General features: G+C 34.2%; 1 non-coding gene across 1 annotated transcript; it reads right to left on the reverse strand.

The window, feature by feature from the left end:
- Window positions 1–6,292: 6,292 nt before the first annotated feature.
- Window positions 6,293–6,399, reverse strand: LOC121231756 (small nucleolar RNA R71). The gene has a single exon (XR_005929811.1). It is a non-coding gene; the product is annotated as a small nucleolar RNA R71 (small nucleolar RNA).
- Window positions 6,400–20,317: the final 13,918 nt, after the last annotated feature.

The raw sequence follows: 20,317 nt of genomic DNA on the forward strand, positions 1-20,317 counted from the left end.
ATTGGAATCCCGCCTATAGCTGCTTTACTTTTGGAAAGGTAGACTTGGTGCCCACCGTAAAAGAGTACACAACTCTACTCCATTGCCTGTGGATCCAAGTCGACAAAGCTTATTCTAGAGCTGCCAATGTCTCGACTTTCTTAAAGAGACTAATGAACATAGCTGAGATTGAGTGAGCAATGGGTCGCGACTCAGATTAAACAAAAAGGGGATAGTAAATGCATCCAATGAAAAGTCTGCAGGATTAGATCTTGGTAGATCCGGATGCGAGGAAAAGAGTCGACGTTTTCGCTTTTAGTATTTATGGGTTAGTTATCTTCCCCAAAGCACTAGGGCACATTGATGATGCAGTTTTAGATCTATTTGACTAGCTTGACAAAAAGGTCACGTCTGTCCCAGTAATTCTGGCTAAAACTTTCAAATCTTTAAGTGCATGCCGAAGAGCGGGTGAAGGAAGATTTATCAAATGTGCAGAACTCTTGCTAGCCTGGTTCCATAGCCATTTTTGAAAGGTAGGAAAAGTCTCTTATCGAGTGTTCTCTGAGGGCTACTCTCCATTGAAAGAATTTGTGGCTATCCCAAGACGAGACAACATTTCTGAAGAAAAGCGGGTGACAATTCTCTAGAGCTTCCAAGATGAAGACGTTGAATGGAAGGCCCCTTGGATAAACATTGATGAAATTTTATACAGATGTGGAGATTTTGATTGGGTCCCTCTACTCAGGATATGGGGAGCTATTGGATATGACCCTCTACTTATATTGAGATAGTATAGGTTGAGGCAATTTATACAAGCAACGCAAGGGTTGGCTCAATGTGAGTTTGCGTACAAAGTGGACAATTAAAAAAAAAGGTTTATGAAATTTCGAGAACGTGGAAGCAAACTCTTAAAATGAAGAGATTTTTTGCAAATCCCATGATGACCTCAGAATATGATTGGTGGTGGGGTAAAAGAATCAATGAAAATGTCTCTTCAGCAAGCCAAGAAAGTACCCAGTCGATAGAAGAACACTTACAAGTGATCTCATTTGAGTTAGAGATCGTAAAGCAAGACTTTGAAAAGAAGAATTCAGAGTTGGGGAAAAGGATAGAAAAGTTGGAAGAGGAAAAGGTTTAGCTAGGATTAGACGTCGATGTCCAAAATTTAGAAGCCGAGAAAATGAGGAAAGGAAAAAACAAGGCTGAGGAAGACTTGGACAGTTTAAAAATAGATTATAAAAAACTGCGTCTGTCAATGAGGACTTTCAGGTTGGGTAAAACATCGGAACAATGGCGGCAAGAAATCCAAGTAGGAAAGATTAGAGCTGATCCATGGGAAAAGAAATTCCAAGATGCTCGAGCCCGAGAAGATGCTCTAAAAAGGGATTTGTTAGAAAGTCGAGATGAACAAGTTGGATCGAGATCCCGGGTAGCGAAATTAGAAAGGTCACTACGTCAACATCGTAGTCGCAACTTTGTGATTGAGTTGAAAGCAAGCCTGACTAAGATTTAAGAGTTGAAGGGAAAGATTGAAGAGCTTGAGGTAGCACTGCAAAATTGTGAACTTCGAGTTGAGCTTCTTAATACTAATAATGAACATTGGAAAGAGCAACTCCAACACTCTCAAGGTCAGACCAGGGATAGAAATCACATCATGGGCGAAGCTTTAACTCAAGTACGGGAAGTAGCCAATCATTTGCAAACCTTAGCAGTTCAAGCTGACATGCTAAGCTTGAGATATGAATCAAAATCAAATCGGGGCCTGGAATTAGCTTGGCTTTTTAGGAAAGTCAAGGCTTTGAGTATTAGGGCAAGGCCGTATATGTAAAATGTATCGATTTTATGTAAATAAATTTGTTTTCTATTAAAGTTGTTCTAATAGAGTTGAACCAGAATGAATGCCTCTTTTTGCATTCATTCATTAGCATTACATTTCATTACATGCATTAAATTTCATAAAAGACCCTAATTAATCGAAATTATGACTATTTCCTTGGAAATCAACGAGAATCTGCAAACTAAATATTGTTACGGTACTCGCAGTAAAACCAAAGCCATGGATCAAAGGTTGAGAGACTAAAACAAATTCAGAAAGACATGCAAGATCAGTTGAAAGCGCAGCTGCAAGACCAATTAGCTAAGGTACAACAAGACACGAGGGACGCATTACAAGAGTCCCAACAAAGCATAATAAGCCAATTAACCTAGTTACTAGCCGGAGGGTCGAAACACAAAAATTTACACACTTTTTCATACCCTTTTTAACTTAAATTCATGCGAATTCGATTAAATTCTTGTCGAAAAATAATTAATTTTTATAAAATAATTAAAGTGCACTTAAAATATGAACATATTGAATTTTAGTTAATTTCATAATTATTTTTGATTAATTTTGGTTATTTTCGACAGATTTGCACAGAGGGTGAAAAATGGCTCGGCAGACACTGCTAGAAGTACAAAATCGAAAACCAATTTGAAGTATTGAGGCAAACTAAATTTTAGCCTAAGACGGTCCACAATTATATGTATATATTCATAAAATAATTAATTTTAATTTATATCCAATTTAATTTGGGTTAATAAATTATGAAAAAGCGGTCTGATTGAACCGAATCGGCCAAGAAAAGAACAGCCCAAAACCATCCAAGTGCTGACCCAATTCAGCTCATTAGCAGATTATTTAAGCTGCAAAGAGGCCTTTGAAGACTTGTTCAAATTGCAATTCAACCCCTCCACAATTGGTGGCTTTCTAGATTTGCCCCAAGCCATATTTAGCAAAGTTGAAGCCATCAACTTTGCCACATAGGTGGCCGGCCAAGGGGTGGCTCTTTGGCTGCTATTTTTAGCAATTTTTAGCTGCCACATTCAGCTATAAAAACCCCCCTTGGCTGGTCATTCAAAGCATCCCTCATTCATTCACATCCTTTCTCTCTTCTCTTATTTTCTCCTCTCATTTTCCCATTCAAAGTCCATTACTCTTTTGCCGATTTCTCCCCTTGAGAAAGGGTTCTTCTTCATCCATTTTGGAGTAGCAATTGAGTGTTCATAATAGCCTTGATCAGTAAGGACAATGAGAAGGGAAGAATGGAGCAACCTAGTCAAGCCACGGAAAAACACCGGATTTGATTCTTGTTCCCTAGCTCTTTAAATTTTGTTGTTTTTTGTGATGAATATATCTATGAATATTTATGTTGTTGGAATAGTTAATTTAATCAGCTTAGCTTGAGTTTAATTCGTGTTGGGTTGATTGAATTTCATCCTCTTAAATTATTAAAATTGTGTTTATGCTATTATAGGCCTCGGTAAAATGCTTGATTAAGTAAAATCATGCCTAAGTTGTTCTTGCATTATAATTGTGAGGGAACTAATGAATTAATTATTTAAATGGATTGAAATTGTAATTAATGGACACAATACTTAATCAGTGCATGTTTATTCTTCTAAGGTAGCTGAAGGTTAAATTAGCAATGTATCTGGTGATACACTTGCCTTGCATAACTTGCAAGAATATTGTAATTAAACTATTTCAAGGTAAGGATACCTTGTTACCTCACATAGTCTTTTATGTTCTTATTACATTTAATTAATCATTTGAATTGACATAGGAATATGCAAAAGATTAGTTGAATTTAATGAGTATGTATGTGCAATAACATGTTTGCTTATTAAAATCTATTTAATCGTTTGGATTGACATAAGGATATGTTAAATGAATGTAATTGTGTAGGTGAGTATGTTCATAAGTTAACAAGTTACTGAGTTGCCATGAATTTTTTCATAACAACTGGAAACACAAAAATTTACACATTTTTTTATGCCCCTTTTGACTTAAATTCATGCAGTTTCGATAAAAAATTCCTGTCGAAAAATAATTAATTTTTATAAAATAATTAAAGTGTACTTAAAATATGAACATGTTGAATTTTAATTAATTTTATAACTAGTTTTCATGAATTTTGGTTATTTTCGACAGATTTGCACAAAATGTGAAAAATGGCTCAGCAGACACTGCTAGAAGCACAAAACCGCGAAGTAATTTGAAGTATCAAGGCGAATTAATTTTAATCCTAAGACGGTCCAAAATTATGTGTATTAATTCATAATATAATTAATTTTAATTATATCCAATTTAATTTGGGTTAATAAATTATTATTAATAAATTATGAAAAGTGGTCCAGTTGAGCCGAACCGTGTGAATCGAATCGACCAAGTAATGGACAGCCCAAAACCGCCCCATGTGCTGACCCAAATCAGATTATTGGCTGATTATTTAGCTTGCAAAGAGGCCCTTGAAGACTTGTTCAAATAACATTCAAACCCCTCCACAAATAGTGGCTTTCTAGATTTGCCCCAAGCTTAATTTAGCAAGTTTGAAATCATCAAACTTGACACATGTGTGGCTTGCCAAGGGAGGGCTCTTTGGCTGATAATTTTAACTATTTTTAGCATCCCTATTCAGCTATAAAAACCCATGAAGCTTATCATTTGAAACACATCTCATTCATTTACACCTTTTCTCTCTTCTCTCCACTTTCTCTCATTTTCCCATTCAAAGTTCCTTACTCTTTTGCCGATTTCTCATCTTGAGACAGGGATCTTCTTTAGCCATTTTGGAGCAGCAATTGAGTGTTCATAGTAGCCTTGATCAGCGAGGACAACAAAGAAGGAAGAAAGGAGCAACCCAGTCAAGCCACAGAAAAACCCCGGATTTGATTCTTGTTCCCTATCTCTTTAAATTTTGTTATTTTTGTGATGAACACATCTATAAATATTTATGTTGTTGGAATGGTTAATTTAATCAGCTTAGCTTGAATTTAATTTGTGTTGGGTTGATTGCATTTCGTCCTCTTAAATTATTAAAATTGTGTTTATGCTGTTATAGGCCTCGGTAAAATTCTTGATTAAGTAAAATCATGCCTAAGTTATTCCTGCATTATAATTGTGAGGGAACTAACGAATTAATTATTTAAACGGATTGAAATTGTAATTAATTGACACAATACTTAATCAGTGCATGTTTATTCTTCTAAGTTTGCTGAAGGTTAAATTAGCATTGTATCTGGCGATACATTTGCCTTGCATAACTTTCAAGATTACTGTGATTAAACTGTTTCAAGGTAAGGATTCCTTGTTACCTCACATAGTCTTTTATGTGCTTATTAGATTTAATTAATTGTTTGAATTGACATTGGAATATGCAAGAGATTAGTTGAATTTAATGAGTATGTATGTGCAAAAACATGTTTGCTTATTAGAATCTGTTTAATCGATTGGATTAACATAGGGATATGTTAAGAGATGAATGGATTTGTGTAGGAGAGTATATTCATAAGTTAGCAAATTACCGAGTTGCCGTGAATTTATTCATAACAACATAAACATGAGTTTAATAGTTCTAATTTAAAGAAATGTAATTAATCCAACACAATTATGTCATCTTGATTAAATCACATTTTTTAATCGTGCATTAGAACTTTTATTTTTATTTATTTTAAAATCTTACTTTTTTTAATCACCCTTTTCAAAACAAAATATTTTTTTACCAAAGTGTTTTAAATTGCATTCATAAATAATTCTTTTCACAGTCCCTGTGGGTACGATAATTCGACATCTACTTGTCACTTTATTACTTTTTGTGATTGTGTACACTTGCACATTTATGTCGTTCCAATTTTTTGGCGTCGTTGCCGGGGGCTGTTTTAAAAGACATTATTTTGAAATTGTTAATTTTGCATTTTGGTCTACTTTTTTTTGTTAATTTTACATTTATCAAATCATTGACTTACTCCCTGTAAACCCTGAAATTGAAAGTATTTTCTGACAAAGGAGAAGACAAGTGAACCAAGGAAGGACCGAAGATATGAATTTCGAAAATCAAAACCAAAATCCAGGAGGAACATTCGCTTATAGTACTCACAATCCGATCATTGTTGCCAATGACAGAAATTGTGCCATTCAACAATATGCCATTCCTTTATTGATTGAGCTTAATTCGAGTATTAGGAGACCTAAATCGAGCCACAACAATTTGAGCCAAAGCCGGTCATGTTCCAAACGTTGCAAAATATGGGTCAATTTAGTGGGATTCCTACTGAAGATCCACATCTTCATCCTCGGCTATTCTTGGAAGTGAGTGACTTATTTAAACTAGTTGGGGTGACTGATGATGCCTTGAGACTGAGATTATTTCCATACTCCTTAAGAGATAGAGCAACAACGTGGTTGAACTCCCTACTGTCTGGTTCCATAACTACATGGCAAGAGTTGGTTGAACGTTTCTTAATGAAATATTTCCCTCCATCTTTAACTGCCAAGATCCGAAATGAAATCACTTCATTTCAGCAACTTGATGAAGAATATTTAGATAAGGCATGGGAGCTATTCAAGGATTTATTACGAAAGTGCCCTTATCATGGCATTCCTTGTTGTGTTCAAATGGAGACTTTCTATATTGGTCTCAATATTTATACTAGAATGATGGTGGATGCTTCAGCAAATGGAGCTCTTCTTTCTAAGTCTTATAACGATGCTTACGAGATTATTGAAAGAATTGCCAGTAATAACTATCAGTGGCCAACCAACCAAGCAGCCTCAGAAAGATGATTTGTAACATCCCTTACCCAAGATCGTCGCCGGAGTCGAGCACGAGGCGTTACCAGACTTATCTTACTTGTTCAGGGCATAATTTTTTTTTACTTTTAAAAATTAATTTGCTCATATTTATCCAATAAATCCCTAAAAATGGCATTCAAGGACCTAAAACATGCAATTGGAACGGTTCGGGACCAAACCGGGAGCACTAAAAATTTTCCAATTACTTACACAAATCAAAACAATTTATTTCACTATTCATAATAAAATTGTCCATCTAAGTAATAGTCACTAAATTAATTATAAATCTAGTTATGAAACTCTAAATTTAAATCCATAAATTTTCCCTGAAACAAGACTCATATATCTTCTTACCATAATTTTTCCAGAATTTTTGGTTTGGTCAATTAGTATAGTTTATTCATTAAAATTTCCCCTATTTTGTAGTTCAGCGAACCTGACCTCTCTTCACTAAAAAATGATTATATCATTATAAAAACTTTGAATAATGTTTCCATTTCTTTCTAATGAAAATAGAATCACTAAGGAATCTAGCCATATAAACTATGACTTATAATTATTTTTGTACAATTTCTAGTGATTTTCCAAAGGTGGAACAGGGTATCACAAAGTCACTCTGAACCAGTCTTACAAACATGTAAATATCTCAGAATATAGACATCCTTTACTTGCTCTGTTTCTTTCCTATGAACATAGATTTAATAAGCTTTAATTCTATATCTCATTCACCATTTAATTCCATTTCTAAAATTTTTAGTGATTTTTCAAACCCACGTCACTGCTGCTGTTACCTAACTGTTCCATGGCCAACTCTTATTCCTTCATAATTTCTTTGCATCAAACCTCATTTAGGCATACATAATACCAAAACATCTTATACCAAAACATGTTCTTATCTAGCTATATCATAAGCTAATCATTATCAATTCACATGCCATTCTTTAATCATATCATAAAGACATACACACAAAATAGCCAAGTCCCTATACATGCCATGACTTAAAGTATTTCTAGTCACAAAATACCGAGATAGCTCGTTGATAGTGTGAGGCGATCTTCGACATCCTTACGATTTTCTGAGTTGGCTTTGCAATACTATAAAAAAAGAGAGAAAAGAAAGGGAGTAAGCATAAAGCATAGTAAGTTCGCATGTAAATAAATAACAACGTTCTAAATGAATTATCAAGATAACCTGAACCTTTCGAACATGGACTTATCTTACCTTCCCTTTAGTACACTCTTTAAATTTTCCGTTGAACCACTTGGAATACTAAGGATACATGGGTACCTTTCCTTTTTAAACTTACCATTGCCATGTCTTGACATGGTCTTACATGGTATCCTTGCCTTATGAACTCACCATTGCCATGCCTTGGCATGGTCTTACATGGGATCTTTGCCTTATCGTAGTTTATTAATGCCATGTCTTGACATGGTCTTACAAGATTTCCTTACCTTGTAAAACTTACCAATGCCCTACCTTGGCATGGTCTTACATGGTATCCTTAAACCCTAATGTCATGACATTTGTATCCTACACATTCCTAAGGTTCAATTGGGACTTTTTGGTATCATTTCTCTGTCAATTCTTGCTTGAATCATCAAGGAATAAATTTACAAAATAAATATATAAATGCTGAAAAATAACATCATTAATTATAAATAATAAAAAATAGCATTTATTTACCGCAAAGTTACCTCGATACAAAATACGATCAAATATTTTGATTTAGTCCTCAACCTTTTTCTTTCCTCGGTCTAACCCCAAATTCCGTTCTTCTTGATCTATAATAGAAATTTAACTTATTTAGTATTCACATTTATCAAAACTGTCCTTAACTCTAACTTTGAAAAAATTATAATTTTGCCCCTAAACTTTTGCATATTTACACTTTTCCCCAAGGCTCGAAAATGAAACTTTATCCCTAATTCTTATGTTTTATGACATGCTGATCATTTATTTACCTACGGCAACATCAAATTCCTACTTTAACATGTACTTATGACTATTAGGTATTTTTACCGTTATGTCGTTTTACTCGTTTTCACTTAAAATCGCTTAGCTCAAGTCGTTTAACATAATTTCAAGCTTTATATTCTACCATAAAACATCAAAATAAACACATTTCACCTATGGGTATTTTTCCAAATATGAACCCTAGGTTAAATTATTGCTAGAATAAGCTAAATCAAGTTACTAGGACTTCAAAAATGAAAAGAACATTAAAAACGGGGCTTGGAATCACTTACTATGAAGCTTGGAAGCTTGAAAAAACCCTAGCTATGAAGAACCCTTGAAATTTTGGCCTAATGAAGAAGATGGCACATTTTGCCATCTTTTTCTCTTTTTTAATCTTTTAATTACCAAATGACTAAAATACCCTTCATTAAAACTTTAGTTATTTTTATCTATGTATGTCCATTTTTGTCCATGAAAACCTAATGTTCTAATTACCATTTAAGGACCTCTACTTTAATTATACTCTTCAATTTAATCCTTTAGCATCTAAAACTCATATGTACCAACTTTTGCAATTAAGCCCTAGTAGGTAAATTAAGCATGCTATGTATAAAATTTTCCATCGATACTCTAACACATGCATCTAATCACTCGATAAATTATAAAAATTAATCGAAATAAACTTTTCTATCTCAAATTTATGGTTTCGCAACCACTATTCTGTTTAGGCCCTATTTTGGGATGTTACATTTCTCCCCCCTTTATGGATTTTCGTCTTCGAAAATCTTACCTGTGAAAAGATTTGGATACTGTTTTCACATAACCTCTTCAGGCTCCCATGTAGCCTCGTCTACCACATGCCTATTCCATTATACTTTCACAAGTGCAATACTTTTGTTCCTTAGTTGCTTGACCTCTTGAGCTAAAATCTTTACCAGTTTTTCACCATAAGTCATATCTTGCTAAATCTCAACCTCTGTCTGTGAAATCTCATGTGAAGGATCAGAATGGTAATGACGTTACATGGACACATGAAACACATCATGAATCTTCTCTAACTCTAGCAGCAAAGCTAACCGATATGCTAATGGTCCAGCTCTTTTAGTCACCTCAAACGGTCTAATAAAACGTGGACTTAGTTTGCCTTTCTTGCCAAATCTAAAGACTTTCTTCCATGGGGATACTTTCAAGAACACTTTGTCACCAACTTGGTACTCAATCTCTTTTCTTTTCAAGTTTGCATAAGACTTCTGTCTATCTAAAGTTGCTTTCAACCAACCTCTGATAACTTTCACATTCTCTTCAGTTTCTTTAACTAAATCAACCCTGTAAATATGATTTTCTTTAAGCTCTACCCAATACAAAGGTGTGCGACATTTACGTCCATACAAAGCTTCATAAGATGCCATTTTCAAACTCGTCTGGTAACTATTATTATAAGCAAACTATACCAACAGCAAATATTTCTCCCAACTACCTTGAAATTCTAAGACACAACATCTGAGCATATCCTCAAGAATCTGAATAACTCTCTCTGACTGACCATCGGTCTGAGGATGGAAAGCTGTACTAAAACTCAACTTTGTGCCCAAAACTTCCTGTAAATTCTTCCAAAATTGCAAAGTGAATCTCTGGTCTCTATCTGAAATAATCGATAACGGTAAACCATGTAGTCTGACTATCTCTGAAATATACAATTCGACCAACTTGTCAAGTGAATAATCCATACGAACTGGATATAAAATGAGCCAACTTCATTAGCTTATCAATCACAACCTATACTGCATCTTTCTTTCTTAGTGTCAATGGCAATCCTGTCACAAAATCCACGGCAACTCGGTCCCATTTCCACTCAAGAACTAACACAGGCTGCAATAAACTTGAAGATACCTGATGTTCGGCTTTTACCTGCTGATAGATCAAGCCTCTAGAAACAAACTCTGAGATATCTCTCTTCATTCCTACCCATCAATACATTTTCTTCAAATCATTATACATCTTTGTACTACCTAGATGGATAGACAAGGAACTGCTATGTGCTTCCTCTAAAATCTTTCGAATAAGCTCATCATTTTTTGCTACACATATCCGATTTCTGAACATTAAACAATCGTCAGAACTGATCTGAAAATCAAACTCTATACCTGAATCACACCGAGCTCTTTTGGCTTGCAACTCATTGTCATCTTTCTGAACTTCACAAATTTCTTCAAGAAACATTGGCTTAGCTCTTAATTCGACTAAGATAAAACCATAATCTGATAAGGTTAAACTAGTGTTCAAAGCTCTTAATGCAATTAAAGATTTTCTACTCAAAGCATCAGCAACTGCGTTTGCCTTACCCGGGTGATAAACGATCACTAGTTCATAATCTTTAATCAGCTGTAGCCATCTTCTTTGCCTCAAGTTCAAATCTCTCTGAGTCATCAAGTATTTAAAACTTTCATGATCAGTAAATATTCGGCACTTCTCACCATACAAGTGATGTCTCCAGATTTTCAACGCAAATACAATGGCAGCTAGTTCTAAATCATGTATCGGATAATTTTTCTCATGTGGCTTTAGCTATCTAGAGGCATAAGCAATTACCTTTCCTTCCTGCATAAGTACACAACCTAGTCTATTTGAGGATGCATCACTGTAAATTACAAACGCTTTACCTGGTTCTGGTTGTACTAAGACAGGAGCTTCAGTCAACAATGCCTTTAACTTGTCAAAACTCTGCTGACACTTTTCAGTACATTCAAACTTGACATCTTTCTGTAGCAATCTTGTCAATGGAGTAGCTATCATGGAAAATCCTTCTACAAATCATCTATAATAACCGGCGAGACCAAGAAAACTTCTAACCTCTGATACATTCCTAGGAGGTTTCCAATCAACAATTGCTGAAATCTTACTCTGATAAACTCTAATACCTTCACCTGAGACTATATGTCCAAGAAAACTAACTTCCCTTAACCAGAACTCACTTTTGCTAAACTTGGCATAAAGATGATTATCTCTCAAAGTCTGTAAAACTGTTCTTAAATGCTCTGAATGCTCAGTCTTATCATGAGAATAAATCAAGATATCATCAATTAACACAACTACAAATTTATCCAAGTAAGGTCTGAAAATTTGATTCATTAAGTCCATGAAAATGGTAGGAGCATTAGTCAAGCCAAATGGTATCACAAGGAACTCATATGGCCATACCTAGTCCGGAAAGCAGTCTTCAGGACATCTGACTCTTTAACTCGCAACTGATAATATCCGGATCTCAAATCTATCTTGGAGAACACAGTAGTTCCCTTCAATTGATCAAACAAATCATCAATTCTAGGCAGTGGATACTTGTTCTTAATAGTCATCTTGTTAAGCTGCCGATAATCTATGCACAATCTCATCGAACCATCTTTCTTTTTCACAAAGAGCATTGGTGCACCCCATGGTGAACAACAGGTCTTGCAAAGCCTTTCTCTGTTAGTTCCTGCAACTGAACTTTTAATTCTCTAAATTCCATTGGAGCCATTCTATAAGGAGCAATAGAAATAGGTGTTGTACCCGGAACCAATTCAATACCAAAATCAACTTCTCTGATAGGAGGTAAACCTAGTAGTTCTTCTAGAAACACATCAGGAAACTCACATGCCACAAGCACTAATTCAATTTTCAACTCTGGATTTTTAGTATTCAACAAAAAAGAAAGATAAGCTTCATCTCCTTTTCTCAAGCATTTCTGAGCGACATAACAGAAATGGCAATTGAACTATCTAACTCATCTGAATTAACCCGAAGAATTTCACCATTTTCGCATTTCAACTCAATGAATTTCTTTCCACAATTCACTATCACGTCATGCGCAATCAACTAATTCATACCAAGAATCACATCAAACTCATCAAATGACAATAGCATGAGATCGACCGGAAAACAGTAACCTCTAATCATCAAAGGGAAAATTTACATACTTTGTCTACTAAAACATACTGACCCAATAGATTCGATTCTTTAATCACAAATCCCGTAGACTCTATGGACATGTTCATACTAGGCATCAATTTCATGCAAACATAGGAATGGGTCAAACCCGGATCAATCAAAGCAATAACATTAACATCATGAAGAAAAAATGTACACGTAATTATATCGGGGGAGGATGCCTCTTCACGAGCACGGATAGCATAGGTCCTACAGGTGCTCTAACATCTGGTCTTTGTAACACCCCTTGCCTGCATCCGACGCTGGGACGGGGTTCGAGGCGCTACTTGACTTTTACTAACACTTCCATACTAAACAGGGCCATGAAATCTCAAATAATTAAAAACTTTTCTTTTCACATATAATCTGTAACACTCCTAACCCGTATCCATTGCCGGAATAAGGTTATGAGGTATTACTTAACTGAACAAAACTTCTATAAGGTCAAAGATATTTACCAGACATAAATTATCAACAATGCAACCCGTCTCATTGATTTTTCATAAGAGCTCTTATAAATTTCCAAAATGACTAACTATCAAAACATAACCGAATATCTAATAACAAATTAAGTACTATCAAGTTATAACTAAAACATTTCAACACATTAGTTCAATTATAAGGCTTCTCTAAACAAAATAAGCGAGCCATCTTCGCATGGCTATAATGTATACAAAGTCAAAATATCATTCTACCTATAGTCTATCATATACATGCCTTAAATCATGATGATATACCATCTTCTCAACTCACATAATGACTCGATAGTGTGATGATATCTCCGGCTCTTCCAACTCGAACTAAAGGATAAACCTATAAGGAATGGAAAAGAGAACACGGAGTAAGCTTCAATGCTTAGTAAGTTTTAAGCAATGCAAACAATTAATTTACTTATAGATCGATTATTTCAAATTTTCAAGAAATCATTCCTAGGTAATTGCCATTTCGGCCAAGTATCCATGAACCTAATGCATATTTAGCAAATTCACCTCACTTGAATTTGAACTCAATTAAAACAAAATATTGAAATCACAAATAAGATCATAAGAACTCGAAAAGTATCTCATTAACTAGTTTTAACCATGTTTGCAACAAAATCACAAATTCACTACAAGCTGTTTTCCTGAGCAACAGTCGCTAAATTATTTATATCTGGAGATAAGAAACTCCAAATAAAGTACCGTTAATTTTCCTGAAAATAGACTTATATATCTTCCATCCATAAAATTTTCAGAATTTTTGGTTTGACCAATCAATACCAGATTTTTATTGAAGTTTCCACTGTTTCACTATTTGACTATTCTGACCACTCTTCACTACAAATCAATTTTCTCATTATACAGAATTCGAAATATGTTATCGTTTACTTCATTTGAAACTAGACTCATTAGGGAGTCTAAAAATATAAATTTTATCTTATAATCATCATTGTACAATTTACAATGATTTTCTAAAGACAGAACAGGGGATTTCAAAGTCATTTTGACTCTGTCTCACTCCACTTCAAATATCTCATTATATAAAATTCTTTTGCTTACACGGTTTCTTTTATAAGAAACTAGACTCATTAAGATTTAATTTCATAATTTATTCCGCTTCTAATTCAATTTCCACAATTTATGGTGATTTTCCAAAATCACGCTACAGTTGCTGTCCCAAGCAGATTTATTACAAATTTGCTCTTTCACACATTCCTTGCATTCACATTATCTAAACATGTATATCATGTCATTCAAGATCGAACTCATATAACATAGGCATTAAAATGCTTCACTATCAGCTTTAGTTCAATTGAAACGAATGAAATACAATATCATATTCACATTTAATTTTCCATGATCATAATCACCTAAAAATAAAATCATATACTTCCACAAACCTTTCCACAAGGACCAAGTGTTTATATTTGAATATAAACATAGAATCACTTCACATAACTTCACACATTTACCGAATATATCACAATCACATTTATAGTCATAACACTTATTCACAGATGCATCACTTTATATATTTATAATTTAATTCAAATCAAAATCGCATACGAGTACATAATACATACATGGCCAACTTAATATGTAATGCACTTTCAATTTGTCAACTTAGTGTAGGATCTTGTAATTGTATACTTTTATCAAATTCATCGGCACTTGGCCTACTAGGTATAAAACCCGAAATTATATTACCAGCACAAAGCCTGCGGGACTTTAACCCGGATACATTTCCAGCACGAAGCCTGCGGGACTTTGGCCCGGATACATTTCCAGCACGAAGCCTGCGGGACTTTGGCCTGGATACATTTCCAGCACGAAGCCTGCGGGACTTTGGCCCGGATACATTTCCAGTGTCTTGCATATTTATTCACATGTTAACACATTTCACATAATATTTCACATTAGCAATTTAATTGCTTCATTCGAATATAAGCACAAAATGTACACCTACCTTTTAACTTTCGGTTCAATAATCATACACAAGGAACACATAATCTTTTCATTATCCTAGTTTCACTTTTAATAACCATTCGACTATATGCCATATTCACAAATTATTTCACACACAACCTCGATCAAGTAGGAACAATAGTCACAATTCATCTATTATACAAATATCCCATTCTTTAACTTGGTTTCATAATAGCTATTCTGTCACCACATATATACCATTCAATTCACATTCGACTTTATACAAACAAGTACAATAAAATTGTATACACATATTACACACTTTCACATCATCACTTAATAGTCATTCGGCTACATTATATACATAAATCATCCATTTCATATTCGGCTTTATAGCCGAAATTCAATATACTTATTGCAAATCGAACTTGTAAACGTCAAATAATTACTTATCATATTATATAATCTTAAGCACGCAGCAAATCAAATATAATTACTTAAGGACTTACCTCGGAAGACGACAATTGGAACGAGACGACTAATCGACCATTTTGATTTCCCCCCCGATCCAAATCCGAATTCTACTTTTGCCAATCTAATTAATATCAAAATTAACTCACTTATTCAACATTTCATTAAATTTTATCTAAAGACACATAATTTGGGCATTTTTCATTTTATCCCCTAACATTTCACATTTTTACAATTTAATCCCTATTTCAAAATAACACAAGTTACTCAAAATTTCATCAAACCCATGTTAGGCCGAATTTACCTTAGGTCTCTAGCAACCCATTTCTTTTATTTATTTCACGTTTTGACCCCTCAATTTACAAATTTTTAAATTTAGTCCTTAATACACATTTATATCAAAAATCACTTAATCAAACATGAAAATCAAACATCAAAGATTTATTACTCATCATCAAACAACAAGATACTCAAACATTCAATAATGGCATCATCCAAATACTTTAGCAATTTTAAAATTAGAGGTACGGGCCAACTAGATTACGAAGCAACGATCTCAAAAACGTAAAAATTATTAAAAACCGAGACGACATGGACTTACATGCATGAACAACCATGGCCGAACCTTCAAAGCTTTGAGAACATTATTTTCTTTCTCACATTCGGCTATTGATGAAGATGATAGCATGTAATTTGGCTTTTGTTTTATTTTATTTTATTATAATTACCAAATACCATATTTAACCTTAATATACATTAATAATTTCCATTATACCAAGCCATGGAATTCCACTATCAACAATTATGGAATAATTACCACTTAAGGACTCCCACTATTTAATTCCATAGCTATTTAATATCTTTAACTTATAGAACACAACTTTTACGCTTTGCGCGATTTAGTCCTTTTTGCTTAATTAACTATCAAAACAATAAAATTTTTCAACGAAACTTTAATATCATCTTATTGCCACTCCGTAAATATTTATAAAAATATTTACGACTCGGTTTATAGAAATAAGGTCTCGATACCTCATTTTCTAAACCCACTTGACCTTAGGGTCATAGCACTTGAGCTTAATAAATCGCTTATAAAACAAAAATCACAATATCAAAAACCTTTTTTAAACTCACAATTAACTCATAAATATTAAATATAATATTTACAAACCTACTCATCGGATTTAGTGGCCCCGAAACCACTGTTCTGATTAACCCTAAAAACGGGCTGTTACAGTCTTGCTGCTGAATCTCTAGATGCACCTCTACCTGCCCCTATTCCTAAACTTCTCTGAGGTCTGCCTCTAACGGGGGCATTGCTTGATCTTACACTCGGTATTACTTCTCTTTTAACCATCTCAGGACACTCTCGAACGAAATGATCTGATGCAGCACATCAGGAACAACCAGTCTCAGTTTCTCGTCATTAACCTGGATGACATCGACCACATTGAGGACACTTGGGTCTATCAGGCTGAATACTGCCAACACTCGCAATTGAAGTGGCCTAAGCTTTCTGACCCATAAATCTTCTACCTCTGTTTTTGCTAGAATACCCTGTTGAAAATTTAGATCTCGTAGAGAACTCTCTAGGCCTCTTGGATGTAGACTGAAACGACTTGCTCATCTGTCTTTTCTTCGTGTGTTGCATCTCAATTTTAGCTTTACCCTTTCCTTTCAGCAACTCTTCTGCCTTACAAGCTCTTTCAACTAAAATAACAAACTCTTTTATTTCTAAAACACTGACTAACAATTGAATATCATTATTGAGCCCATATTCAAATCTCTTACACATAATAACTTCAATAGACACACATTCTCAAGCATAATTACTGAGTTTGACAAATTCAAGTTCATATTTAGTCACTGTCATCTTACCCTACTTTAGTTCAAGGAATTATTTTCTTTCTGGTCGATGAACCTCTGACTAATGTATTTCTTACCGAACTCCTCCTGAAAGAAATCCCAAGTAACCCCCTCTTTTGATACTACTGACACAAGTGTCTTCCACCAATGGTAGGCTGAGTCTCGTAAAAGTGATACAACACACTTCATGCACTCTTCAAGTGTGCTGGATAACTCATTAAAGACCTTGATAGTATTCTCGAGCCAAAATTCAGCTTTCTCTGTATCGTCATCTTTAGTAGCCTGAAACTCTTCGGCCCATTGTTTTCTAATTTTATCAACTGGTGGCTTCTCTCTTCTGACTGTATCTGTGACTGGGGAAGCTACATGGGTAGTCTGAGGATCATAAGGGGGTGGAGGTCTAATGGCCGGATTTGTACGAACGAACTTGGCAAACCATTCATTCATAGCTTGGAAGAAGGCTTCTCGAGCCCCTCCTCATTGACTAACTGTAACGGGCCTTTCACTACTATCTGGTGGCACCGTCCCTTCTGCGAGAGTGGGCGCGTTACTTTTTACATCATCTGCACCAACTCGTTCGGGATCCATGACTATAAAAGAAAAACATTTTAAAATCGTCAGAAGCTGTCCACTATCAAAATATAAGTATGGCATGTATAGCTAGACTCTTACTCATACTAAATATTCTGAGAACTAACTAAACTCTTACTCTAATACCAATAAATGTAACACCCTTACCCGAGACCGTCGCCGGAGTCGAGCACGAGGCGTTGCCAAACTTATCTTACTTGTTCGGGTCATAATCTTTTTTTTCACTTTTACAAATTAATTCGCTCGCATTCATCCAATAAATTCCTAAAAAGGGTCTTTGAGGCCCTAAAACGTGCAAATGGAATGGTTCGGGACCAAACCAGAACATTAAAAATTTTCCAATTACTTATACAAATCAAATAATTTATTTCACTATTCATAATAAAACTGTCCATCTGTGTAACAGTCACTAAATTAATTATAACTCGAGTTACAAAACTTAAAATTTAAAAAATTTTCCTTGAAACTAGACTCATATATATTCTTACCATAAATTTTCCAGAATTTTTGGTTTGGCAACTTAGTACAGTTTATTTATTAAAGGTACCCCTGTTTCGCAGTTCAGCGGACCTGACCTCTCTTCACTAAAAATCGATTATCTCATTATAAAAAATTTGGATAAAGTTTTTGTTTATTTCTAATAAAAATAGGATCACTAAGGAATCTATAAATATAAACTATGACTTACAATACTTTTTTTACAATTTCTAGTGATTTTCAAAAGTTGGAACAGGGGATCATGAAGTCACTCTAAACTAGTCTTACAAAAATTTAAATATCTTAGAATATAGACTTCCTTTGCTTGCTCTATTTCTTTCTTATGAAAATACACTCAATAAGATTTAATTCTATATCTCATTCACCATTTAATTACATTTCTAAAATTTTTAGTGATTTTTCAAAGCCACATCACTGCTGCTGTTTCCTAACTGTTCCATGGCCAACTCTTACTCCATAATTTCTTTGCATCAAACCTCATTTAGGCATACATAATACCAAAACATGTTCTTATTCAGCTATATCATAAGCTAATCATTACCAAGTATTCACATGCCATTCTTTAATCATATCATAAGGATATACACACAAAATAGCCAAGCCCCTATACATGCCATGACTTAAAGTATTTCTAGTCACAAAATACTGAGATAGCTCGTTGATAGTGTGAGGCGATCTTCGACGTCCTTACGATTTTTTGAGTTGGCTTTGTGATACTATAAAAAAAGAGAGAAAATAAAGGGAGTAAGCATAAAGCTTAGTAAGTTTGCATGTAAATAAATAACAACATTCTAATTGAATTATCAAGATAACCTGAACCTTTCGAACATTGACTTATCTTACCTTACCTTTGGAACACTCTTTAAATTTTCCGTTGAACCACTTGGAATACTAAGGATACATGGGTACCTTTCCTTTTTAAACTTACCATTGCCATGTCTTGACATGGTCTTACGTGGTATCCTGGCCTTATGAACTCACCATTGCCATGCCTTGGAATGGTCTTACATGGGATCTTTGCCTTATCGTAGTTTATCAATGCCATGTCTTGACATGGTCTTACATGATTTCCTTACCTTGTAAAATTTACCAATGCCCTGCCTTGGCATGGTCTTACTTGGTATCCTTAAACCCTAATGTCATGACATTTGTATCCTACACATTCCTAAGGTTCAACTGAGACTTTTAAGTATCATTTCTCCGTCAATTCTAGCTTGAATCATCAAGGAATAAATTTACAAAATAAATATATAGATGCTGAAAAATAACATCATTAATTATAAATAATAAAATATTGCATTTATTTATCGCAAACTTACCTCGATACAAAATACGATCAAATATTTTGATTTATTCCTCAATCTTTTTCTTTCGGTCTAACCCCAGATTTCATTCTTCTTGATCTATAATAGCAAATTTAACTTATTCAATATTCACATTTATCAAAACAGTCCCTAACTCTAACTTTGGAAAAATTATGATTTTGCCCCTAAACTTTTGCATATTTACACTTTTTCCCTAAGGCTTGGAAATGAAACTTTATCTCTAATTCTTATGTTTTATGACATGTTGATCATTTATTTACCTATGGCAACATCAAATTCCCACTCTAACATATACTAATGACATTAGGTATTTTTACCGATTATGTTGTTTTACTCGTTTTCGCTTAAAATGCTTAGCTCAAGTCGTTTAACATAATTTCAAATTTCATATTCTACCGTACAATATCAAAATAAATACATTTCACCTATGGGTATTTTTCCAAATATGAACCCTTGGTTAAATTATTGCTAGAATAAGCTAAATCAAGTTACTGGACTTAAAAAACGTAAAGAACATTAAAAACGGGGCTTGGAATCACTTACTATGAAGCTTGGATGCTTGAAAAAACCCTAGCTATGAAGAACTCTTGAAATTTCGGCCTAATGAAGAAGATGGGCACATTTTCCCATCTTTTTCCTTTTTTAA

The sequence above is a fragment of the Gossypium hirsutum genome, chromosome A06 (assembly GCF_007990345.1).
Source record: "Gossypium hirsutum isolate 1008001.06 chromosome A06, Gossypium_hirsutum_v2.1, whole genome shotgun sequence".
NCBI classification, from domain to species: domain Eukaryota; kingdom Viridiplantae; phylum Streptophyta; class Magnoliopsida; order Malvales; family Malvaceae; genus Gossypium; species Gossypium hirsutum.